This window comes from Nannospalax galili, unplaced genomic scaffold (assembly GCF_000622305.1).
Source record: "Nannospalax galili isolate Female #2095 unplaced genomic scaffold, S.galili_v1.0 scaffold266, whole genome shotgun sequence".
NCBI lineage: Eukaryota > Metazoa > Chordata > Mammalia > Rodentia > Spalacidae > Nannospalax > Nannospalax galili.
Window position 1 is genome coordinate 2,149,834 of NW_008355390.1, and position 26,238 is coordinate 2,176,071.

General features: G+C 38.5%; 1 protein-coding gene across 1 annotated transcript in view; it reads left to right on the plus strand.

Annotated features, from left to right (window-relative positions):
• Positions 1–26,238, plus strand: part of Nrip1 (nuclear receptor interacting protein 1) — a 180,594-nt gene that overhangs the window by 1,100 nt on the left and 153,256 nt on the right. The window contains exon 2 of the mRNA XM_029555784.1: positions 20,353–20,434. The gene's annotated coding sequence lies outside the window, so the exon portion shown is untranslated. The remainder of the gene's footprint in view (positions 1–20,352; positions 20,435–26,238) is intronic.

Here is a 26,238-nt window from a genome sequence, read left to right on the forward strand (position 1 = left end):
CCCCGGGCTCCGTGCGGAGCTCGCGGAGCGGACCCCGCACTGCCGGTCACGGCCTGGGAGCTCGGCCCGCGGAGGCGGCGGAGGCCGGGAGGCCCGCGGGGGCGCCGGGGACACGGATGCCGGGGACATCCCGCCCAGGCGCCCGGCTCCGAGTCTCCCCGGGAACTCGCGGCCCCGACCCGCGCGGCCGCCAAGTTGTGGAGTTACAGCCCCTGGCTGCTCCGTGCCAGCTCGGCCCGCGGGCACAGCCACCCTGGGTGCCCGGAGCCCGCACCGACCGACGCGGCTGGCGGCCGGGGTCGCGCCCTCTTGGCTGCCCCACGTTGGCCCCGAGTCCCGGGCGCTGGCTGCTGCGCCGCTCCAGTCCCGCCGCGCAGCGGTGTCCTGGGTGGCGCCCGGCGCTGCTCCCCGCCTTTCTCCGGGTCCTCCCTGCCGGGTCCTCCCAGATCCCAGCCAGGAAAAGTGACCCGGAGAAGGGACAGCGCTCAGCCCCAGGCCCGGCCTGCCGGGCACTGGCTCTCGCCTGCTGAGGGAGGGCGAGGCCCCTCGCACCGGAGGCCTCTCGGTAGTTTTCACCCGGGATCCAGGACCGGGGTTCAGGTTTAGGGTGAGCCCGCTGAAGTCCTGGAAGACCGTTTTCTCTCCTGGCTCTACCCTCCTTGCTAGTATGGAATATTGTTGTTTGAGGAAGCCCTTTGCTGTGGAAACAGCCCCCAGACCTCCACATCCTTTTCAAAGTAGTTTCCAAATTTTAATCAGGAGTTGCTGTTTAGTCTGAAGGAACAAAGGAATCCACAGCGTTTAAGAGGCGGAGAGGCTGAGAGTCTGACACATGTTGATCTCTGAGGCATTCCAGGAGTTTCTATGCTCTATCATGTTAGTCATTTAATTGGATTCTGAAGGTTGTAGAACAGAGTGATAGGTAATCTTACGTTGCCCTTTTTTTTTTTTTTTTTTTTTTTTTTAAATCAACGGGACATTTTATTTGGAAAAAAGTCTCAAAGTTCTTAGGTTCAAGAAGTGTTAACTCATTTTGTGGCACTAAGCTGGAGTTTGGTAATGTAAATGATTGCAACACTTATGAGGGAAATAGTGTTTTACTGTTGGTGTGTGCATGTGTGTATGTATGCATATGTGTGTTATATATATGTATGTGGTGCATAGTTTTTATGTTTCTGGGATTTTTGAAGCAAAGGGCTAGATAATTCATTCTTTAAAGTTATGAATTACATTGAACCTGCTTATTAGTGAGTCATTGGTTTAGTAAGTGGGTGGCATCTTCCAGATGCCATTATTCAGTGTTCAATCATCAGTTTGCCACCTTTGTTTCAGAGACAGTGTAAGAAGTAGACTTTTTAAACAAATGCTGCTTCATGTTGCCAGGCCCCTAGGTGTGGGTTGCTGCTTAGAATATGTTGAAATGTTTTTAAACTTCCCAGTAAGTTGCTCTGGATTTGCCCAGCAGTTTGGTAATGTCCATAGGGTTTAATTGATTCAGGGAGCTGTGACTTCATCACCAATAATAACTTTCTCTGCCTGGACTTAGTTCCTATAGACAAAGGAGGAGTGTTAGTGGAGCAGGCGCTGACTACCTGCAAACAGTAGATCTGACTACTTTCTCCAGGCGGGTTCATACTCGGGGAGATTTCTTTCTAAACTTAACCTTCAAAGTACATGAGGAGTGTGAGGAAAATATATTTTAAAAATTAGAAAGGACTGTTCTGTTGTTGCTTTTTCACAGATAAGTTAGAGTTGGAAATCAAGTTTAATGTCTGTGGGAACTTAGAGGCACTTGTTTATGTTTTCAGACTTCGTAGAGTGTGGATTTTTGGAATTTAAACATTTGAAAATATTATGTTAGCAATAAAGAAATGTGTGTGGATGAGACTAGGGCTCCTCTGACTCCTGCAGGGTTAAGAGCAAAACATTGTGATAAAAAATAACCTATACTACCACCTAGAGTCTGTTTGTTAGTTTATTGCTCTTGAAGTTTGCTTAAATTGACATGTCTCTTATGGTTGCTGTATAGTCAGAAAATGATTAACAAGTTCAGGCTTTCCAAAGGCCATCCAAGAGAACAATTATTTAAGGAATAAATAACAAGTGCCAATTTAAATCATCCGTGCCACCTTCAGAATAGAAAATTATGACATATCAACTCAAGTGGGCTATTCTCCAAAAGATATTATATTAATTTAAAAGAGCATTTTCAGCTTGTGCTTCGACTGCTTAAAGATTTTCTGTTGTCGAGATTCAAGAATTCTTACAAATTCAATGCCCTCAGTGCTTTTTGAGATAAGAGGAAACAAAAATCATTTTATATATATACAGAGAGAACGACAGAGAAGAACTGAATACTGAAAAAGTTAGAATATAGGTACAGTTGAGTTTTTGTTTGAAGGTATGAAAATGCAGTCAGCGTGCAATGAAGTGATAACCTGTTCTGCTGGTAGCTGTATGTAGTGAAGCAGTCTGTTAAACAGGAGGTCTTAGGGAGACAGCCTCACTGCCATGTGGCTTATCACATTGTCCAAGGAGGAAGTAATGTGCCTCCTTTAAACGTGTAGCCTGAGAGATGGCCTCCAAGATCTTTAATTAAATACCAGTTGAACAGAGAGAACTAGAGCACTGTATTAATTCTGTCAAACATCACTATTTTAGAACACTGAGGACAACTAAAAATGAATTAACTCAAATCTGAAAGCAGAGTTTTATAGAAGGTGACAGATGAGGCAAAATATGTCAATCTAATGGAACACAGGGAGATCAGGATAGACACGCCATCCTTGGCTCTCTAGACAGTTTAGAGAAAAGAAGGTTATTATTCATTGCACAGATTCTATTGCAAACCAGCCCTAGAAGATCAAGACGTGGAGATAATTTTAAATTAAACCAAAGTGGCTTAGGATATATGAAATCAAAAGCATTAGGTCTTTCATTTTTAAAGCCTAAAGAATTAAGGAACTTGGGTCATCTAGAAAAGCAGTAATATTTTGGTATAAAGTTAAAAGATCATTTGGTTAACATATGTTTAAGGCATTGAATTTTAATCAGTAAAGTATTCAGTTAAATTGTGGTAAGAGACCCTTTTATGCTTCCAAGTCTAGTTTTCTGACAGTTTTTAAAGTGTAAGTTAATTGAGGAGTTTCGTTCTCTCTCTACCTCCATTCTTCTCTCCTTCCTTTCCCCCTCCTCCCCTTTCTCTAAAATAAACAGCTTCTACATCTTCAGGTATTTTCCTCTCTTCCATGAAAACTGCTTAAATTTGTGAACTTCCTTTCATGCCTGTGATAGGGTGAAGGAAGATTATTCTTGTAGTTTCTCCACCTAGCTTTTCAGGTGACTGATAACACAGCAAGAATGGGTTTTTGTGTTTTAAAATAATGATTTATAGTTACAAGGATGGTAATTGAGGAAAAAGCATTTGTTGTCCTTAGCAAAGCCCTGTGTACCCATGTCTTCCAACTGGAGAAATATTTTTATGTAAAAATTTCTTGATGACTGTTGAAAAATCAAAGAAACATTTTCAACAGAATGTGGTTGGGCGTAACTTCCAAAACTGTGCAAGTTTGGATCTATGAATTAAATAGTTTAAGATTCATTTCTTTAAATTGTTATGTTTCTGGGGGGGCGGGGCAGGGGATGAGCACATTCATTCAGTAGTATTTAGATAACAACAATTAGAAACCTAACACCAGGATGAACACTAAGACTTGAGAAGGTAAAAGCCAGGAGTGTCAGATGATGAAGCAGGCCAGGGGAGTGGAGCTGGGGACTCTGCAGAAGTTGGAATGAACAAAAAGTAAATGGAGGAGGAAGATCTTGTTTCCCTGTCCTCTTTGCATCTGACGCTGAAACAGAGACATGAATTGCTGATGGTAATGGATTCCCTTCATGAGGCTAACAATATTATATAAATAGTGGTTGTTTTAAAGGAAAGAAATGACAAGTTCCCAATTTTTTAATGTTTCTTAAGTATATCTGAAGTGGGAGGTCAAAATCGGGTACCAGCACAGAACCAGGACTTACAGTTTGCTCGAAGGAAAATGAATGTTAGATCACTTTTTCTTTAGTCTATTCTTTTAAAATCCAGAGTTTTCTAAGCATCCTTTTGGATGTAGAAAACTGAGTGCTGAGGTTTGTGTGATGAAGTGGAGAACTTTCTACAGAATCTGCAAAGAAATGGCCTTATATAAATGACTACAGGAAGAACGCTTTGTTTACACACACAGTGTCTTATTATTCCAGGGGGAAAATGGAGGGCAAAGAGACCAGAAGTCTTATCAGAGTTGCCTTGAAAAGTATTACTTAGCTGCCCATCTGGGTTTTTTGTTTGTTTGTTTTGTTTGTTTGATTTTTTTCTTGGTCATTGAAATTTAATATACCATTTGGTAGAGACTGAATGGGCAGAATTCTAAAGACTGGATTGGAGTTTATTTAGAACAAAACTTTCTTTTTGCTATAAATATGAAAGGTGGCTTTATGTTTTCATTATGAAAACTAGTATGGAGACAGCAGGAATTTACTCCAATTTTCATAGCTGTTATAGTAAATACCTTGTATTGTGAGCTGTGAAATTCTAATTGAGCCTTCACACTTTCTTGCACATATTTCAAATAAAGCATTAAAAAACTTATGCTATTACAGATCATCAGTACACCTTAAACATAAGATAATGTTCTTTAAGCTCAATTGGAAAAGAACAGGAATAAATTTTTAAAACTATGATACATTTTACCATTACATTAGGATTTTATTAAAATTCATAACTTGAATCATGCTAAGGATAAATATTTCGCTAAGAGCTCTAGGGGTACTATAAAGAGAAGCAAATGTGAAGAATTTAGAAGCCTGGCAACTCAAAAATAGAGAAAAAACTGACTCTGGGGTTCTGAAGAGAAGAATCCCTACTATATGTAGATTTTCCTTAATGTTATATCAGTTTGTAAGGTAGATTCTATTTTAAATTTTTTTTAATGTTGTATCAGTTTGTAAGATAGATTATTCTTGATGATAACAGTATGGATAATTACCTGCAGAAGAAATTGTCGTTCATTTGATTTAGTTTTTGGTTGAAATGACAGAAAGTGTGGCAGTCTGGACTGAACTGGCTAGAAAGGTGATTGTAACATCACCCATGGGTCATGTCTCTCCTTCCTTTCACTTTCAATGAATAGAACTGGGTTTGTTGTTGTTGTTGTTTGTTTGTTTTAAAGATTTTTGTTAAGAAACTTGGAAATAGAATTAATATCTGATAGAGTAAATGGTTGTGTTTGAAATTACAGCCTATTATGGTCACTCTCCCCGCAAAATTACAGCTTCATACACTTGAGGGAATAAAAAGCTCTAAATAAAATTATATCTTGTATCTTGCTTTTTTCTGTTTAACTTTGTGTTGTTTGTCACAGATGTCATTAAGGATAAAGGAAGATATTCTTATTTGTGTTAAATTTTGTGTAACTAAGCCTAGAGTTTCAAGAAATGTTAAACTGGAAGCCTGCTAGGAATTTGAGTCATCTGCTTGAGATGCCACAGAAACAGGACAACTGACTGACCTGATGCTGGTGTTTATTCAGAGCTTTGGTGGAAAGGAGTCTCACCCTTGGACTTCTAATTAAGAAAGTCTGTTAAATGATAGTCAGGTCTACTCCTTTTTAAGCCCGTAATTTTCATCTACTATAAAAGACTGAGAGCAATTCAGGAGCTAAGGAGTTTGGAACTTGTATTGTTAGTAGTTTGCTTTGAATACTTATGTTCTTTACCAGCTCTGTAATAGTCTAGTGATTAGCTTTAGAATAAAGAGTTAAGAAAAAAGCTTACATAAGTCACATGTAATGGTTAAGCTGGCTTCTTATGGTTATGAGCTGTTAATTTTTGAATTTGCCTGGATATAACATGTGAACATGTTAAAAGTCACTGCTTTAAAAAGGTCATATACATATTTTACTTACAATAGTCAGGTAAGGAATCATGCTTATATTGTAAGCTTAAAATGAAAATTATATTATGGTTTGTAACATATACTTTTAATGAGATGGTTAAGAACCTTGTACGTACTGTCAGGATCAAAATTTGAGATTTGGAAGATGAGCATAAAATAGGACTTCTTTCCTGAGGAATGTCTCTAGAAACTGAGATTTATTCTCTCTCTCTCTCTCTCTCTCTCTCTCTCTCTCTCTCTCTCTCTCTTCTCTCGCTCTCTGTGCATGTGTGTGTGTGTATGTGTGTATATGTGTGTGTGTGTAGTGCTACCACTGAGCTACATCCGAAACCTAGGAGATGACATTAAAGGAATGGATAGTAACTGGTTGTGAAGACCATAACTTAAGTTTTTTGATTCCAGATTTTAAGTTTATAGTAATCTAATAACAGAGAGGTCAGTTTAAACACTGGAAAAGAACCAAACTAAGGAAAGGAAGAACAGAAGGAAAAGTATTGGAAGATGGGCAAAATCTAAAGATCAAAATGAATTAATGTCTGGGGCAGCGCTGCCCTTTAAAGGACTATTTACAGAATTGGTCATGTAGGCTCTGGTTGGATTTTTGCAAAAGTGCATTAACTGAGGTGTTTATCTTTTGTCATTCCACATTTCTTTTTCTAGTTTAGGTTCTTCTACTAAGTCTATGTATGGTACAAGTTAAAAATAAGTCCTTTTATCTCCCTGGGCAACAAGGTCTATATCATGAAAGAGTTAGATGTGATTTTAAATTCTGAAATTTTTGGCTCTGGATATATGCTGTTGTGAGCATGATTTCAAACCTATGGTTTTAAAAGGAGTAGAGGTGATTGAGTAAAAACTTGGTATGTAAAGAAGTTGTTCAGGTGTGTTCCTTTGGTTTTTTCAACTTCCAAATCCCTTTCACCCCCCCTCCCCCCAGGAGGAGCTGGGAAAGGAAGCAAACTAACATATTTAGGAGGCCACTGCTTTGTTCCTGACAATGTTCTGGCCCCTTTACACACATTTTTCACCTTTAATCCCTACAGTTCCTTCAGTGACATATAGCTATCATTTTCTGTAGTACACAGCCAAAGAAACTCAGTCTGTGGAGATGCCAGAGTAGCTTACCTGAGATCACACTGTTAATTTCATTCATAATTTCATTTTCCATGAGACTATGCCATCTTTGGAAAAGGAAACCAGCTACCAACTGACCTTTAGGAAGCCATTAGGAAATCTCACCCCTACCTGGTAACCACAAAACCCAGGTGATAGAGACCAGCCTCCCAGTCTGATGCTCCCACGATGGTCCTCCCAGCCTGGTGCTCCCAGCCTGGCCTTTCTGGGAAGGCACTCTGGGTTCTTCAACCATGAATTAGTTCTTTGCTGCCTATCCTTCACCTGAGGAAAAACAGTCCCCAAGGGCAGTCGGCCAGCTGTTCTCCCCCTACCAGCACTAAGTCTTGTGAAGTGTACCACAGAATTATTGTAGTGTTCTCTGAGGCGGTGAAAGCCACTGTGTTTCTTGATATAATTCATTAAAATAGCTTGTCATGGTCTTAATCCTGCTGTTCCCAAGGCTAATTTTGTTTGTCCACTTCAGGGAGCAGTTGTAGCAAATTCAGAGCCATAACCTTTCTTGGTTGAAAAGTTATAACTCTGGACTATTCTTAACATAATATATTTTCCTTTTTACTATGTAACTCTTCTTCACCCACAGTAATTTTGTTAAAGATTATGCTATGCTAATGAAGTAGTTTCTGAAAGACAAACAGGAAATTGATAATGTGTGTGTGTGTTTCTTGGATGTAGAGAGATAAGGAACAGTTGGTCCATTTGGGGAGTAGACCTTGGTAAGAAAGGAGCCTTTCCAGTTAGTAGGCTGTGGCACAGAGTGTATTTTTAAGTACACACCAGCTATGTGCTTTTATTGTTGAGGCCATGAGAAATAGAGTTATAAACCTTTCCACCTGTTTTTTTTTACTTGACTCATTTAAAATTTATGGAATTTTGAACCCAAAACCACTCTAGCAGAGTGGCTCCCTATACACTGAAAGGTATAAATTGAAATTATATTGACAATAAAGAATGTATTATAAAGTACATGATGTCGAATTGCTAGGTAAATGTTGGGAGAAGAAAGGATTTCCATAAAAGCTGCAAAAGAATGTTTTACTTTTATCTTTTATTAAGAGAATATATATTTTATTTTGGCCAAATAAAAGAGGGAAACTGTCAAAGTGAACAATCTGGGGGAAAAACTGTCTTCAGTTTCAGATATGTATTATTTGTCTAACCCTTACATGCTCTTAAAAAATTAATTGAAATAGACTGAATCTATGTGATAGCAAACATAAGGGTTCAACTGAGAGTTTTTAATTTACCATCTGGTACTATCCCAGTGTGGGAATGCTTTGTGTTATTGAGATAAAACCCAAGTCAGTTTCACAGCCCTACTGCTATGGAGTTCTTCTCTTGGTAATACTTGACTGTTGTGAATCATTGTCGTCCTGTCTTCATTTCCCCTCCCCAATTTTGAATCTCGAGCTTGGACCTCCGCAAACTGAAAGTAATGTTATGGAATGCTATATTTCAGTTTTGGAGCAAACTTGATAAAAATCTAAAGTGCTGTGACTTTAAGCACCTCTTGTCCTGTTTCCCCATTATTAAACCAATACTAAAAAATATTTGGTTCTTATAATTTTGGAATTTCTCACCTTTTTGTTCTTTTTCTCCTTCCTTCCTCTCTCCCTTCCTCTTTCCCTCCCTTCCCTCGCTCCTTCCTTCCCTCCTTCCCTCCTTCTTCCTTTTCTTTGTGGCAGAGATCCATGTGTTACAACTGGATAAATGATTACTAAACTTTCCAATACTATTTGCCACTGTGAATTTAAAAATTCTTAAAGGAGGAAATTGAGCCCCTGAAAATTTAAGTTTGCTTTAAAAGTTGTCCTTTTGGCAGTTGGGTGGATCCAGGATAAGAAGTCAAATCTCTATTGACTTCAGCTCTGTCTTCTCTTTGGTTTTGCTTTGTTTATGCTGTCTTAGGAGGCATGTGTAACAGGTGTGATGGAATAACCTTGGACAGTGGATCCAGCAGTGAAGCCGAAGCTAAGGCCAAGGAAGGATCAGTAATACTCAGTGCTGGGTCTTAAGAAGGAGAATGAGCCAGGGGCAGCTACACCCCAGATTTCTTGCTGTTTTCAGAATAGCCTTAAGATTTCTTTCATAATTCTGTTACTTATATATAATTTCTCAGCTGTTTTATAGGACAGGTGTGTATGTGTTCATGCAGACACTTTGTTTTACATCTTATACACATTTTCACTTCTGTTTAAAAAGCGACAGGGGAACTTCTATTTGTAGATTTACCAGAGCCATGCACCTTTAGTTGACTGGCATGACCAACACTCACAGCCAGCTGTACGTCTTATCAGTGAGCAGTGTTCTAAAACTATCGAAGGAGGCATTTGGGGTCTTCTTGAATTCAATTGAGAGCATAATAAAAAGTTATGGACCCCATTTCTACATTCTCGTGAAATAGTGATACATAAGATTGGGGGTGGTCACTATGTAGACCAGTGATTATAATGTACTTTGAACCAAGTATGCTTTAGTGTGTACTTCTGGAGAGCAGAAGAGAGGACCTGATTGTAAACCCTTTAACACAGGCCACAAACTGATTCATTGCCTTGGGAGTCCTTGGAAGGCAAATTGGGAAGGAATAGTCTTGCTTATGCTGACAATGGGCAAGAGAGTGATCTCACATTTTTCTGTCTTCACTGATCCTAATAGTCCCACTTGTTTCCTGTCTGTTTTCCTCAGTAGATTATAAGCTCTATGAGGAAGTCTGTTCACTAATGTATTGTCAGTGTCTTAGTGCCCGCCACATCCAAGGTTATCTATAAACATTTGTTGACTTTAATTGCTTGATCTCAATCTTTATTTATATATAACACTTAATTGTTATATCTAACTTAAGAATAATTGCTGCTCTACGTTCTTTGGTCTATTTAACACTTCTAAAAGGAATAATATTGTATCTTTAAACTTATCCTTAATTCAGTTGTACTATGAGGGGAAAAGTGAAAATAACTGTTGGTGGCATTATAATTAATTGACACTTGAGAAATTATTTGTTTTATAATAGTAAATGGTCTTCAAAATATGCAAATTATATTAGATGTTTAACAAAGTCTGTAGGCAACATTTAGGCACCCCCCAAGAAAATGAAACAGTATTGCTGAGCTTTCTAGGCAATTTCCTTAGTTTACTTCTAGTAGTCAAAAGGATCTACCAGCTGGACACCTTTAATCCTGAGGAGATGACTGTTTAGGAAAGTAGAGGCATCTTAAAATTTCATGTCGATAGAGTTAATTTTGCTCTTCAGTAACTTCAACAGGTTAAGAAGATATCAAGAATAACTGTTGATTCAAAACCTAATACATTCTAGGACTTAAATAGTATATGAAGTATATTTGTAGTATTTTGAGACTTACTAGAAGTAAGTATCCTGTTCTAATATCATTGTGTTGATAACTAATAATTACTAGTGGGAGACAGAAAATAAAATTGTACTGAAATGAAGCTCAAAAATACTTAGTTGAGCCGGGCGTGGTGGCACACGCCTTTAATCCCAGCACTCGGGAGGCAGAGGCAGGCAGATCTCTATGAGTTCAAGGCCAGCCTGGTCTACATAGTGAGTTCCAGGTCAGCTGGGGCTACAGGGAGACACTGCCTCAAAAAGACCAAAAACAAAAACAAAAAAACCCTAGTTGAGAGAGTTATTTTCAAATGCTAAATAAAACATAAATTATCTGGATAAATACAGCATTAATCATTAACAAGTGCTATAAAATAATGTTAACCTAGGTTCATATACATGAAGACAAAGTTTTTAAGGTTTTTAAATTATATCTACTTGTGTATTTTGGCTTCCAGGGATTGAACTCAGATCCTCATGCTTGGTATCAAATGCCTTTACCTGCTGAACCATCTCATTAAGCTCCAGAGTTTTCCTTTTTTTTTCTTAACTAGGAAAATTTTTATGTGTATGAGTTTTTTGTTTTGTTTTGTTTTGTTTTGTTTTTTTGTCTGCATGTATCTAAGTGCACTTGTGCACACAATGCCTGTAGAGGCAGAAGAGGGTGTTGGCTCCCCTGGAACTGGAATTAAAGATGGTTGTGAGCTACCATGTGAGTTCTGGGAACCAAGCCCAGGTCCTCTGCAAGAGTAGCCAATGAACTTTACCACTGGGCCACCTCACTAGCCTAGTCAAAGTTTTCTAACAAACAAAACTACACCGTGCCTAGCAATGAAAGTCAGCTGCTTCTTTAGCCTTGACCAGTTTTCCGTCCACATTTTTCACATTTTATACATCTTTCAGATAATGCCGAGAAATTCATTCTTTGAGGGTGTAGTTTTTATAACATGAATCTATTCACTGATTTTTTTTAAGCTCTTGTGGGACTCCCACACTTACTATCAGAATTGTATGTTATTTTTGCATAAGTTAAATGATCTTCTATTTGGAAAACTCGTATGTTCCATTTAATGGTAGGTTACCTTAAGCCTGTAAAGCTTAGAATTAAGAGAAGTAGATAAGGGACTGGTGAGATGGCTCAGTGGGTAAAAATACCTGCCACCAAGCCTGACCACCTGAGTGGTCCCTGGGACCCACATGGTAGGTAGAAGGAGAGAACCAACTCTTAGAAGTTGTCCTCTGACCTCCACACATCATCCCTCTCCCTTACTCACAAAATAATTTTTTTTTTTAAAGTAGATAAGAATATTACTTAATGTTGAGAACAGTTTAAAAATTGGACCTTCAGAGGCTGGAGGGGTGGCCTCAGCAGTTAAGAGCACTGGCTGCTCTTGCAGAGGACCTGGATTCTTATCACCCATGTGGAGGCTAATAACCATCCATAACTCCAGTTTCAGGGTAATACGGCACCCTCTTCTGATCTCCGAGGGCATTGCACAACACGGATGCACTTGCAGACATGTAGGCACTACACTCATTCACGTAAAATAAAAATAATAAATAGAATATTTTCTTTTAAAAATCGAGCCTTTCAGCACTAATCTCTTGATGCAGCAGAGATTCTAGCAGTTCAGCTATATTGTGTGTAGATGATTTTAAAAGGAAAAAGGGACAGAGGATGCAGTACAGTGGTGGAGTGCTTGCCTAGAACTCATGAGGCCCTCTTGATTTTTCCAGTACCACAAATGAACAAAGAACATCACTATCACGAACAGCTTATGTCATAGTTCATATTTTAATTTCTTTAGTGGTCTTTCTACCACACAGAGTTCCATCCTGGTTGCTTAGTTCTGGGTCTTCCTTAACTTTATTTGTTTATGGGAGAAGAGACACATGAAATAAATGTTCTAAAATATGGGGCCTTTGGGCAGTCAAAAAAGATAAAATTTGCTTTAAATGCTTTGTAAAGCAATTTGCTTTAAATGCTTTGTAAAGCTAAACTTAACGATTTTTGTCTTTCAAAATGTATGTGTATTTACGTGTACCTTTATATATATATTTATATATACTATGTATATGCAGGTGCACATGGGGGCCAGAAGGCATACGATACCCTGGAACAATAGTTAGTTACAGGTGGTTGTGAGCTGGCAGATGTAGAGAACTGACTCTCTGCAAGTGGTAAGCATTCCTAACCACTGAGTCAGCTCTCTAGCCCTTGAAAAGCTAACTTACTATACATTTTCTCATGATCGCCATAGACATTTAAATTTTTATGTTATTAACTTTATTTTAGTTGTTTCTGTGTCACAGTGAGAGAGATGAGGAATTTTTTTTCTAGTTATGTGAGGTATATGGAAGGGGAATAAATAGCACGTATTACTGTGTGGTAAAGCTAAAATATTTCTGTAGCAATAGCATGCTAGTTTGAACTATATTTGGTTTTATTTTACAGTGAAGTTTGAAGTGTTTTAATTTTGATTTTTGAAGCCCTTATAACTGAACAGAAATTCATATGTACATAGGTGTAAAAAAAGATCTGTTCTAAAATATTTATGAAGCCAGATTTGATGGCTTATTCTAAAAAACTGAAACAAAACAGGGCATGGTGGCACATACCTTTAATCCCAGTATTCAGGAGGCAGAGACAAGAGGATCTCTGGAAGATCAAAGCCATCCTGATCTACATAGTGAGTTCCAGGCCAGCTGGGGCTATAGGGAGACCCTACCTTAAAAAAATCAGGACACACACACACACACACACACACACACACACACACTATGACTTTGTCTCATGAAGAGCATTCTGTAGCTCAAAACTTTGGCTCAGTTATGTCAATGAAACATAAGGAAAGACAAGAGAAATGATCATTGTATGTATTGCCTTGGGGGTGTTATAGGACTTAGCAGTTTTCTATGGCTGTGGTTTTACTACTTGTAAAAGGAAAAAGAAGTAGAGACAGAATAGGAAATTTGGGTGTGTTGGAGGGAAAGCCTTTTCTAAATCATACTGAAATCATGGTTTATTTTGTTTCTGTGGTAGTTTCATGACATATTCTAAGGGTGCTGAAAAGTAAAATAGTATCTTTAATACAATGCTGGGTACTTTAGCTGTTAATCAGAGACACCGTGGTGTTTGATAGCCGTGGCTGAGCTATGAAATGGGTGAGTTATTTAATGTTTTTCAGTCTGTTCCTTTTATAAAATAAGGAGGTTGGACAAAAATGATAATGTGGTTCTTCTCAACTGTAAAAATTGGCATGACTTAAAAAGTAGGTTATATTTTTAAATGCATTGAGTATCAAGGTGCACAGTCTAGGAGAATGTCCCTTATGATTTTTTGAGTTTGGCATTTAATATTTTACAGCAAAGTTTTTAGTTTAACATAATTGAACTTGTACTAGATAGGGTTAATAGGCTAGAACAAAAGGTCACAGCATAAGGCATTAGGCTTAATTAAGGGAGAGCAGGAGTGGCAGGAGTATGTGACAGTTAAATGGGTTTCCCACAGACTAATGTCGGTTACAGTGCAGCCATGCCTCAACTGAAGTGGGTTATTTTGTGCAAAGGGCAGCGGTGATTAGCAGTTTGACATGCCAGACACTTCTGGCCAATCCCATCTGTTTTAGAGGTTAAAAAAGCACACCTTTATGAGCTGATGGATTGATTTGTGTGCCCGTCTGGTAAAGATTAGAAGTCCAAGGCCAATGTAGTAAATGTCAGTTATGGAATATTGTACTTTCTTGGTTGGCTCATTGTTTTAACCGTCAACTGTTTTATAATGGGGGTAACTGGGTTTATGGAGTTGAATGCAGAAATGGGAGGGTGAACAGGTGAGAGAGGAAGAAAAATATTTCCAAGATGAAGCTGCACATTAGCATATTCTGTAGCAGGTGCTTCTAATTGTGTGGAATGCTGTTGACCCGTTCTTTACAGTTTAAGTCACATTGTTCTTTTGTGTTACCGGAGCAATGCTGTCAGTCCAGGATTTAATTTTGCATATAGAGTTGACAGTTATCTTTATTTAGGCATCTCTATTTCAAGCAGAGGAATAGTTTATCTGTACGTTATTATATGCATTTTTACAATGTGTACATTTTGACCTTCTGGAGAAGGAAAAGAAAAAAAAAATGAAAAGATGACCACACAAGCATGCATACATACTGTTCTGTGATCTTTTATGTAGTTAGTAAGTATGCACTTACAGAGAAATGAGAGGCTCAGGAAAAGCAAGTTATTACACTCACAGATTCTCGGGGGCATGTCATACTATGCAAGGTGGATTATGAAGCACCAGAGTTCGTCAGGAGGCCCCAGAAGCAGGAAGGCTTGCTAGGCTTTGGCCTTTACTGAGGCAGGCATGGCAGGGCAGCCAAGTTTAAAACTGCATAGTTTTAGCAAACTATGGGTCGATATGAATAAACTATAGCTTATTGTTACTTGTAACTGCATAATAGCTGTTATGCTGTAATAGCTTTGAATTTACTGTAGATATATAACTCTGAGATACAAGGATAGTCCGCAATTTGTTTGGATGCTATGAAGGCAACACTAGATTGTAGGGCGCAATGTAAGGCATATATATGGTCTGGCTTGATGACCTTACTTGTCAAAGGTATGATGGGACTGAGCCCTTTAGTGCCCAAAGAGACAGCCTTTAAGATAGAAATGATCTTTAAGATGTTGAAACATCAGAATATACAGAATATAAAAATTAAAGCATGTGAACCATTTGCTTACATGCATTCTTGCTTTGTGGTAGTTTGCTATAGTCATTTGAGAATGAAATGTATCTTAATTTGAACTTGGACTTGATTTTTCTGAAAGCTTGAGTAAGGCCATTAATATAGTTCATTTTCAGTTAAAAGTTATAGCCCATCTAACAATATATGATGATTAGGCTATGGTTACAAAAACTGATATCCACATCTTCTAACAGCCAAGGAATGAAAAATTCTGGTATGTGGACATAGCAAAACTTAGGATGTTGCCATCATAATCAGCACGCTTAGAAACATAAATTACTGTCTCTTGGTGTAGGCAGTGAGAAGTGTAAGAGAAACAAGAAGTCATTTCTATCAGAAGCTAATATTCTATCTGAGCTTTTAGTTCAAATAAAAATGTAACCAAGAGAGTCAGAAATAATAGAAATTTCAAATTGGCCTCTGGTACTCCTGGTGAAAGAATGTGAGTCAGGAATTTCTTCTTACAAAGTTATGAATTGTCTGACCTTGAATTTTATTTCCAAACTTAAGTACATCCAAAGTGAATTTACTTAATTTACAGACAGAATTGAGCATTTTAAGTTATTATTTTAGAATAATAAAATGGGGGCCGGGAAATGGCTCAGTCGGTAAAGTGCTTGCTGTGCATGCTTGAGGACTTGAAATTGGATCCCCAGCACCCTGCAATCCCAGTGCTTGGGAGACAGAGACAGGATCCCTGGAGCTACTTGGGCAGCTAGTCTTGACAAATTGATGAGCTCCAAGTTCAGTGAGAGACTCAGTCTCAAAAAATAAGTTGAAGAGTAACAGAGGAAGACACCCAACGTCAACCTCTGACGTCTACATACATGCACACACATATAGATAAAAAAATGAAAGGAAAAAGTGATATCATGCATTGGGTACTATATTTAGAAATATAATATTGAGTACATTGTCATCCTTTGTTCTTGGTGGAGAAGCAGCCATTGAAATGGTCAGGGTCTATGGCATAAAATCTTGCCCTACTGTGCACAGATTTTGTATTGTCATTATTTCTCTTTAAGTAATTTATAAACTGCAAAAGATTACCTTGAGTACTATAAAAGTGCTTGGTTAGTGAATTAAATATAGGAGATTTACCTAATTTAATGGACAGATGGTTCTCAAAGGAACTCCTGGTGCTATATTAAACCCCAAACAAGGGCGTGACACTCTACATTGGAACTAAGATTCTTCATATTGAAAAGTAGTGCACAGCCATTCTTATAGTTGTCCTCCTTTTTCTTTGGTGAATTCAAGTGCCAGCAATATCTAGTTTATGTTAGAATTGAATTTTATTGAAGCAGAGGAATTACTTTAGGGTTACCTTGTTTCCTGTGTCTTTACATGAGTTTTGTCTTCATGTGAGAGCTCCTTGTTTCTGTGTTATGGTAAGGAATTTCTTTCAACCCTTTGTATTTCCTTTCTTGTATTAATGAGCTATTACTGCTTTTGAGGCATGTGAATCATGCTTCTCTAAGTAAGTTAGTTGAACATATGCTTGTTTCAGTTATAAAACATGAAACAGAAATGCTTATATTTTTTTAAATTGGGGATAGAATCCCAGACCTTTTGCATACTATGTAAGTACTGGACCACTGAGCTAAAGCCTCAACTCCGTGGATTCTTAAAAAACACTTTTTAAAGAAAAGCTCTTAATATACATAACATCCTTTGTTTACAATTGTTTTCCTGAAGTTATGGCTTTGTAACATTGTTTTGGGTTTCAAGAAATGTTTATGGGGTGATGGAAAATAATAGCTCTATTATGTGTTTGATTTAAATGCTGCTAGGGTATATGGAATTGTTATTTGCCTCTATTTAGGCAGATTAATTTTTAGTAAGGAAGTTATAATATTTGATGGACTTATTCAGACATTCTTATAGTATTATATGTATTTATAAAATCAGTGAGTATATGTGCATATGTGTAATGTTCTTCAAGACAGATGTCTGTACCTGTTGATTGCATTAAGCATTTGATGTCTTATAATGAGGGATGGAAAACGTGCTTCCTTACTGTTTTAAGTGGATCATTTCTCCTCAGTAAATTGCATACATTCTACTTTCTGTATTCTGTGACCTTGTAGTCATGACTTCAGCCCAGAATAGTTTCAAAGTCATGTAAATGAATGCAATTAAGGTATTGCTTATCATCTTACATAGTTCAGATGGAGCCTTATTGGATAGAGAGGTTTGTTTGCTTTATAAGGAAGGTCAGTGTAAGGTTAAATTTTATTATATAAAATGATTTGGTAATGTTTTTATTTAGCTGTTGAGAAACTATTGTCTTGACAGAAAATAATAATGCTTCCCCACCCCCAATCACCTGGATGTCTTTTTAGGGTTTTTTTTTTTTTTACTTGTTTGATTTTTGTCTATTTTTTCCATTATTATTTAGTGCTTTATTTATTTCTCTATACTTATAAACTTTTAAGGCGATGCCTTCTGTCTATGTACAAAAAAATCTTGGGAACATCATATTCTGAGATAGGAATCTAGGTTCATAACACATATAGCTGATAGTTCCAGCTGCTGATGGAAGGTAGCTTTGTTTTTGCTAACGTTTGTTCTTAGAGGATTTGCTTTGTGCTGGTTACCAGGCCAGGTGGTGCAGGACTTTCAGACAGTAGGATTTAGAATCCCCCACCACACACAGGCAGGCTGTGGGGGTTGGGAGAGCATTAACAGAAACATTAGAGGCTTTACTGATGAAGAACTGAGAGTGAGTGTGGGTTGGTAGGCATAAAATAATCAAAAAAAAAAAAAAAAAAAAAAGAAAAAAAAAAAAAAAAATAGCCTCCCTTCTTTTTTTAAAATATTTTATTTATTATTTTTATTTTACGTGTACAAGTGTATTGCCTGCATGTATGTGAGTGCACCTGTGTCCTGCAATGCTGTGGCGGTCAGAAGAGGGCTTCGGATTCCCCTGGAATTGGAGTTAAGGATGGTTCATAGCCGCCATATGGGTGCTAGGAATTGAACCCAGGTCCTCTGCAAGAGCAGTCAGTGCTCTTAACCGCTGAGCCATCTCTCCAGCCCTTCCTCTTTCCTTTTTATGATATTATTAAGCATGTTATATTAATTGATTCAAGCTTTAAGATTCTTGAGTCCTATAGCAGACATTTACTGAGCTTCTTCTGGATGCTTTGCACTGTAGCAGATACAGGGAGAATCAAAGACAAATGAAAGGTTCCAAGAACAGTGAGAACAACAACAAGCAGAATGCAGAGAAAGCAACAGGGAGTTGTGGTGACTGGAGGGCCTGCTTGGTTGGAATGGTGGCAAAGTACCATGTTAAGAAATTCGAAGTCCAGACAACACAGTTGCTGTGTATTCATCTGCCACCTCTGGCTCTTACACCCTCTCTTCTGCAAATGACCCCTGAGCCTTGGGAGGAGAAGGTGTGATATAGGTGTCCTGTTGAGAACTAAGCACTCCACAAGTCTCTTCTCTGCATGTTGACCATTTGCGGGTCTCTGTTAATTGCCTTCTGCTGCAAGAAGAATCTCCTCTGGTGAAATCTATGGGGATAACAATAAGTCATTATGAGTCAGTTCACTTTTAAGTCTCTTTAGCAGAATGATAGTAGTAGGTTCTCCCCTGTGGCCTGAGACCTATCTAGCCACAGGTTCTTGGCCCTCATGTTGTCTAGACACCACAGGGTAGTTGCATGTATGAACCCACAGTACTTACGACAACATGCACAAGACCTGAGCAAACCCAAGCCAGACAGGGGCTCAGCATGAATGGAGGAGATGGGCAGGAAGCTGTGGCCCTAGCTGAGGCTCTATTGACAACTGAAAGATGTCAGGAGAAGGAGAGTCAGTTTTCCCTACTGGTGTGATGCTTGGTATGGTGACCAAACTCTAAAGAATAGACCCGCACCAAGAAAACTTGGGAAGTACAGATTACACTCCATAGGCCTTTGATTTTTGGTTTTTGGTTTTTGGTCTCAAAAAGACAAAAAAAAAAAACCCCAAAACAGAGACCATAATAGAGGACATGAAGTTGGGGGGAGTTGGGGGGTTGGTCAGTAAAGTGAGAGTGTAGAGGAGGAGGAGTCTGAACATGATCAATATATATCGTATGAAATGCTTGAATCAATAAGAATATTTTTAAAAAGAAAGAAATTTGATGTCTATATCTGACTGTAAGGATTCTACAAGACCTGAGTAAAATGAATTGCTGCTTCTTTTTGGTAGTTAGTATTCAGGTCTGTGGGTTTATATTCAATAAAGTGGTGATCTTGGAGAACTGATCACAGGTTATGGATTAGTGTTTGAAAAAGTTACAGTAGAAACCCAGTATCAGTATACTGCCAGTGTGAGTTCAATAGAGTACACTGACAGTGTAAGCCTAATAGAGTATGCTGACTGATACAAGTAGAATGTTACTATGATGAAATCAAGGCATTTTCTATCATGCCTTCCTCATCACTAGCTAACTGCAATATTTGTTGGCCCATTGATCATTGTAAAGTTTGCAAAGCCAACACCTATTAAAATAAAGGCTTTATCTCTTGCTGGTCAAATAGTTTCATCTACTAGGCATGTGTAGCCTGTAGCCTATGGACTGCATGTGCCCCAGGGAAGTTAGGAATAGAGCCTAACCCTAACACAAAACATTAGTGTGTGTGTGTGTGTGTGTGTGTGTGTGTGTGTGTGTGTGTGTGCGCGCGCACACACACACATTTTTTTTTTCTTTTTTCTTTGTAACTCAATTGTGCAGTTCTTGAGAATGAACTTGGCAGGTGACAATGCTGTATGGAGAGGTTGAACACGCCTCTCTCATGGGTCAGTGCCACTCTATATGGAGGATGCTTCTAGTTCTGTGTTTAACACTTTTTGTTCCTGCTGGTGAGGAGAAGAGATGGGATTTTTCAGACTCTTCTTCTAATATACTTCTAATTGTTTAACTTCTCACACCCTCGGGTATAGAGCTGACAGTATAATGTCAATGTAAAGACAGGTAGTGTGCTGGTGTCAGTAATTCTATAATACAAGTTTCTCACTAGACATCAGCAGTTGTGCTCAGGGAAAGCTTATATGAGACTCTATCTCGCAATACATCTTTTTTGTTGTTTTTTGAAACAGCTTATTTTAATTTGTATTTAAAATTCTATTTTACTTTTTGAAATTTTTGAGATCAAATGTACTCGAAGTAACACACATTTCTCTTTCTTTCAGGACATGTGTGGATTGTGAGCTATTGCAGCACTCTGTTCTTAGGACCCATTCCTTGAACATGTGGGAGAAACACATCCAAAAGGTATTGTTTTACCTCATTGCTCCATTGTTTCTCTGTTGCATCAGGTCAAGCCTTTCAACGATAGGAAAGTAAATCCATCCCCTTAACTACCCTTATTTTCTTTACGTTCCAGGTGTTGATAAATTAGTTTGACATTTGTCACAGAGAATAATATATTTTACTCTTGATAGCAAATACAAATAACTGATTTATGTTAAGTCAGTTTTACCTATTTTAATCATCTGAAGTATTTATTTTTTAACACTATTTTTGCATTATGGCTGTTGTGAGATTAATACAGGCTTATAATTGATCTGCTTATTGGCCCAGCAATACATGACATGTTACTGGGAAGAAAGAATAGAAAGATCATCAGTTAAGAAACTTAGCTGCTTTGTGTTTTTAGTCCTTTTGAGACAGGGTCTCCCTGTAGCTCCAGCTGGCGTGGAACTCACTATGTAGAACAGGCTGGACTTGAACTCAAAGATCTGCCTGCCTCTGCCTCCCTAGTGCTGGGATTAAAGCTATGCTCCACCACGCCCGGCCTAGCTGCTTTGTGTTTTGTCTTTTGCACTTTGTTTTAGTCTGTGTGGGTAGCTATAACAAAATAATGTAACCTGGGTGACTTTCAAACAATAAAGGTTTATTCTTTGCAATTGTGGAGACTGACAAGTTCACGATCTTGGCACCAGCAGGTTCTCTGTCTGGTAGGGTCCAGCTCTCATCAAAGGCTGACTTCTTGCATGGCAGAAGGGATCAGATGAGCTTATCCCTTTCTTGAGGTCACTGAAAACCTGCCTGAACCCCACTTCTATGTGAATCCATATTGGGGACTAAGTTTCAATATATGAAATTTGGGATAATTTGAGTAGTCAGTAGTGAACAAAGTCCCATTAGTTTGCTAATTAGCTTTTCTGTACTGTTACAAAACCATATTAAAAGGTGTAAAGATTTATTTGTGTCCTGATTTCATAGATTTCAGACCATCTTATCCAGCCCCATTGCCTCTAGGCCTGCTGTAAAGCAGTAAGTTACAGTTTCAGGAGGGTGTGCTGCAGCAAAACCTCCCACTTCTTAGTGCTCATGGAGCAGAGAGAGACAGGGACAAGATGTGCCCTTCAAAGTCATGCCTCTAGCAGCCTAATCCTTCTAATCAGACCGTGCCTCCCAGTTACCCATTCAGCTATGAATTCACCTGTTGATGAAGTTAGCACCCTTATGATCCAGGTATTTCTGAAAAACCCCAGCAGCTGGAACCAAGCCTTCAACACATCAGCATTCTTCAGCTCCTCTTCATATCCAAACCCCAGTACCAAGGTTTTCTTCTTAATGTCCAGCTTGTACCTCTTCTGTTTTATGTTTTCTTTTTTTTTTTAATTATTTATTTAATAACCACATACTTAGAAGAAGCATTTCATTACATCAGCATTGACATATTCAATAACAATTTTCTGAGCTAGGCTGCATCTCTTACAAAATTGGCTGTACATTTTTAGGTTCCCAAATACAGTTACATTATTGTATTCAGTATAAACCCTATAAGACATAATATTGAATGAGGTTTTGACCTTTAAAAAAGATCTCCATTTCATTATTAAAATAGAGTTTCATGCAGAAAACTTCATTTTTAATGCAATTGACATTAAGATGTTTGCACATGTGTTTCTAATCTCTATATATCTGATTCTTACTAGTCACAGTTGGTTACTTTCTGAGCTCCTTGACACCTAAGCATGGATATAAAGTCATCAGGTAGACTTCAATGGTAATGTTTTTCACATCTACTAATTATTAAGGAGCAAATTTTTATGATTTGAAGAATTATTATTATTTTTTAATCATTTTTAAAATTTTTAATAACTATTGTATTATTAGAAACATTTCACTACAGCTTTAACATATTCAGTAACACACTCCAGAGCAACAGTACAACTCTTTCACAAGTGGGTGCAAGTTTCTAGGTTCACAGTTGAATTAATATAGTTATATTGAATTCAGTATAGCCCAGTAAGACATAAAATTGGATGAATTTTTAACATTTAGTAAAGATCTCCATTTCATTTTAGAATATATTATTCCTTGCAGACAGACTCATTGTTTTTGCTACTAACACTGAGGTGTTGGCGCTTGCATCTCTAATCTGTATGTATCTGATTATTACTAGTCATAATCTGTTGCACTTGGATCCTTAGCGCCAGTGTATGTCTATAAATCATTGGGCAGATTTCAATGGTAATGTTTATCACCTCTTCTAATTAGCATGACGTAAATTTCCATGCTTCCTCCTCAGTATAATACGTTTTTTTAAATGTATTGATTTTTCTTTTGTATGTGTGTATATCACACAGAACACCCCAAACCATCTCATTCGACTATCCACCCACTTCCGAGATGGCACCCTTCCGTAGCCTCCCTCCCCCCACTAGAGCCCTTATACTCTGATATCCCTGTTACTGTCTGCTTGTTGTCGGCACCCCAGCCATTCTCCACTACTTGCACATCTGGTGAATCTGGTCCGCCTATCTAGAGGTCTTTGGGTCAGCTGTTCCTCAACTAGCGGCAGTCAGTTCTCAATATTCCTTTAGATAAGATTGGGTCTGCTGTTCATTTCCACTGTTCTATGCTGGGTTACTATCTGGGAGTCCCTTTGGCCACCCTGGCCAACAACTCAAAAGAAGGTTTAGCCTGTCTGGCATTGTTGGTTGTTATGTAGCCTATAGCTATGCATATGGACTCTTAAGAAATTATATTGGTCCCTTTAATCTTTGGTTATACTTTCCTTTTGGGTGTTTAAGGCCATACAGTTGGTCCAGATAAACCAATTTATTTTTACTTTTAAGGTCATTTGAGGATCTGTTCCTCAGGGGTCACATGGCTTTGGGAAGAGTTTCTTTTACCAGTTCCACCTATGTGAAGATAAGTCAAAGGTCCTGCTTGACCATGGTTGGCTTTGCTTGGAAGCATGGAGGAAATGATACCTCTGTGTTGGCCAGCCTCTTTGTAGACTGGACACTGGTTCAACTCCATCTGGTCAGGACTCCTCAGCCTCCTTGACCAAGAGGACCGGTGACCACCACCATTACAGGACATTTTGAAAGATGCTCATAGTCCCCTGGAACTAGTCAACCTAGGAGGGTATGGAGCAAAAGTGTCCTTTATGTCCCTCTGACAAAATTATTATAGGCCTCAAAGTATGTCTGGTTAGTTCCACCAGTCTAGTACTTTTAATTACTGTTTGTCATATAGATAAATCTTGGGCAAAGACTAGTTGTTCTCAGGTAAAGCTTACCTAGACATATATTTCTTGATCTGCTATGTATAATTTGTCAGTAGTTGCTGGAGTAATATGGTTCCCTCTGGTTTTCAAAACTAGCCATGCATTGTTTATCTCTCACATTGTCTCACCCATCCATCATGGTCTTCCCACTTAAGGTGCCCCCATTCCCCCCCCCATCCCTTAATAATACCCTTCTCCTATGGTCCTACCTCTCTAGAGCTCCTTCTTTCCCTTTATCCCCTAGGTTCCTTGTATACTTTTTCCTCCCCCCTCCCTTAAACTAACCCAATTTTTATCCATATCTCCCTTATTAAGGCCTGTTTCCTACTGTTCTTCTCTTTCAGGTTCTTTCTTTTCATTTATTTCCCTATTTCCTTTCCATTATCCTGGTTACTGTAGTTATGTCTGGTTACATACTCATTTATGATTTGGTGCTATGATCCACATATGAGGGAGAACATATGTTGTTTGTTTTTCTGAGTCTGTTACTTCACTTAGTATAACAGTTTCTACTTCCATACATTTACCTGCAGATTTCATGATTTCATCTTTCTTTACTGCTGAATAAAACTCCATCGTATATATGAACCACATTTTCAATATCCACTCATCAATTGAGGGACACCTAGGTTGCTTCCATCTCTTAGCTACTGTGAAAAGAGCATCAACAAGCATGGATGTACAAGTGTCTCTGCAATAGGACGAGTTCTTTGGGTATATGCCAAGGAGTGGTATAACTGGGTTTGTAGTTTTTTGAGGGTTCTTTCCATAGTGGTTGCACGAGTTTGCATTCCCACCAGCAGTGAATGAGCATTCCTCTTTCTCCACTTCCTCTCCATCATTTGGAGTCTTTTTTTCTATTGATCTTAGCCAGTGTGACCAGGGTAAGATGAAATCTTAAAGTGGGTTTAATTTGCATTTCCCTAATTATTAGTGATGTTGCGCATCTTTTAAGATACTTCATAGCCATCTTTACTTCTTCTTTTGAGAACTCTCTGTTCAGCTCCTTAGCCCATCTTTTAATTGGATTACTTCTTGTCCTGATTCTCTGTTCTTTGAGTTCACTATATATTCGGGCTATTAAACCTCTGTCAGATGTGTCTCTGGTGAAGATTTTCTCCCATTCTCGCTGGGGACGATTTTCTCCCATTATGTGGATTTTCTCTTCACTTCCCTGGTTGCCTCCTTTTAAGCACAGAAGCTTTTTAGTTTAATGAGGTCCCATTTGTTGATTCTTGCCCTTGTTTCCTGAGCAATTGATGTCCGGTTTAGAAAAACCTTTCCTATGCCTATATCTTGCAGGGTTGTCCCAATGTTTTTTTCTAATAGTTTCAGAGTTTCAGGCTTTACATTGAGGTCTTTGAGCCATTTGGAATCGACTTTTGTGCAGGGTGAAAGATAGGGGTATAGTTTCATTCTTCTACAGATGGAGATCCATTTTTGCCAGCACCACTTGCTGAACATGCTGTCTTTCCTCCAGTTAATGTTCTTGGCCCCTTTGTCAAATAGCAGGTGGCTGAAATTGCATTTACTCATATTTGGGTCTTCAATTTTGTTCCATTGATCTATGGGTCTATTTTTGTGCCAGTACCATGTTGTTTTTATGACTATAGCTCTGTAATATAGCTTAAAATCTGATGTAGTAATCCCCCCCAGCATTGTTCTTAGTGCTCAGGATTGTTTTGGCTATCCGAGGACTTTTGTGCTTCCATATGAATCTTAGGATGTTTTTTTTCCAATTCTGTGAAAAATGTCATGGGGATTTTGATTGGCATTGCATTGAATCTATAAATGACTTTTGGTAGGATGGCCATTTTCACAATATCAATTCTTCCAATCCATGAGCATGGGAGGCCCTTCCTCTCCTGGTGTCTTCCTCAATCTCTTTCTTTAATGATTTTAAATTTTCATCGTAGAGCCCTTTAATGTCTTTGGTCAGGTTTATTCCGAGATACTTTATTTATTTTTTTTTTTTGCAGCTATTGTGAAGGGAAGTGTTTCCACGTGCCCTTTCTCTGATTGCTTGTTATTGGTGTATAGAAAGGCTATAGACTTTTGTAGGTTAATTTTGTAACCTGCCACTTTACTGAATGTGTTAATAATTTCAAGGAGTTTTCTGGTGGAATTTTAGGTGCCTCTTCAATATCATATCCTCTGCATCTTGAGCAAGGAGGCCATGGAGACCCCACCAGATGGACCTGAATCAGTGTCCAGGCTACAAAGAGGAGGGTCAACACTGGGGAAACGAACTGTCGTTAAAGAGAAGCGGAGATAGTGGACAGCATTGTCTGGTTCCTGATTTCAATGGGAATGCTTACAGTTTTTCTCCATTTAGGCTGTGGTTTTGTTATATATGGCTTTAATTATGTTGAGGTATGTTCCCTCCAGTCCAATTCCCTCTAGGACTTTGAACATAAACGCATGTTGAATTATCAGATGACCACATGGTTCTTGTCTTTGAGTCCATTTATATGATTTATGAAGTCTATTGACATGTATATTAAACCATCCCTGCATCTCTGGGATAAAGCTGACTTGATCATGGTGG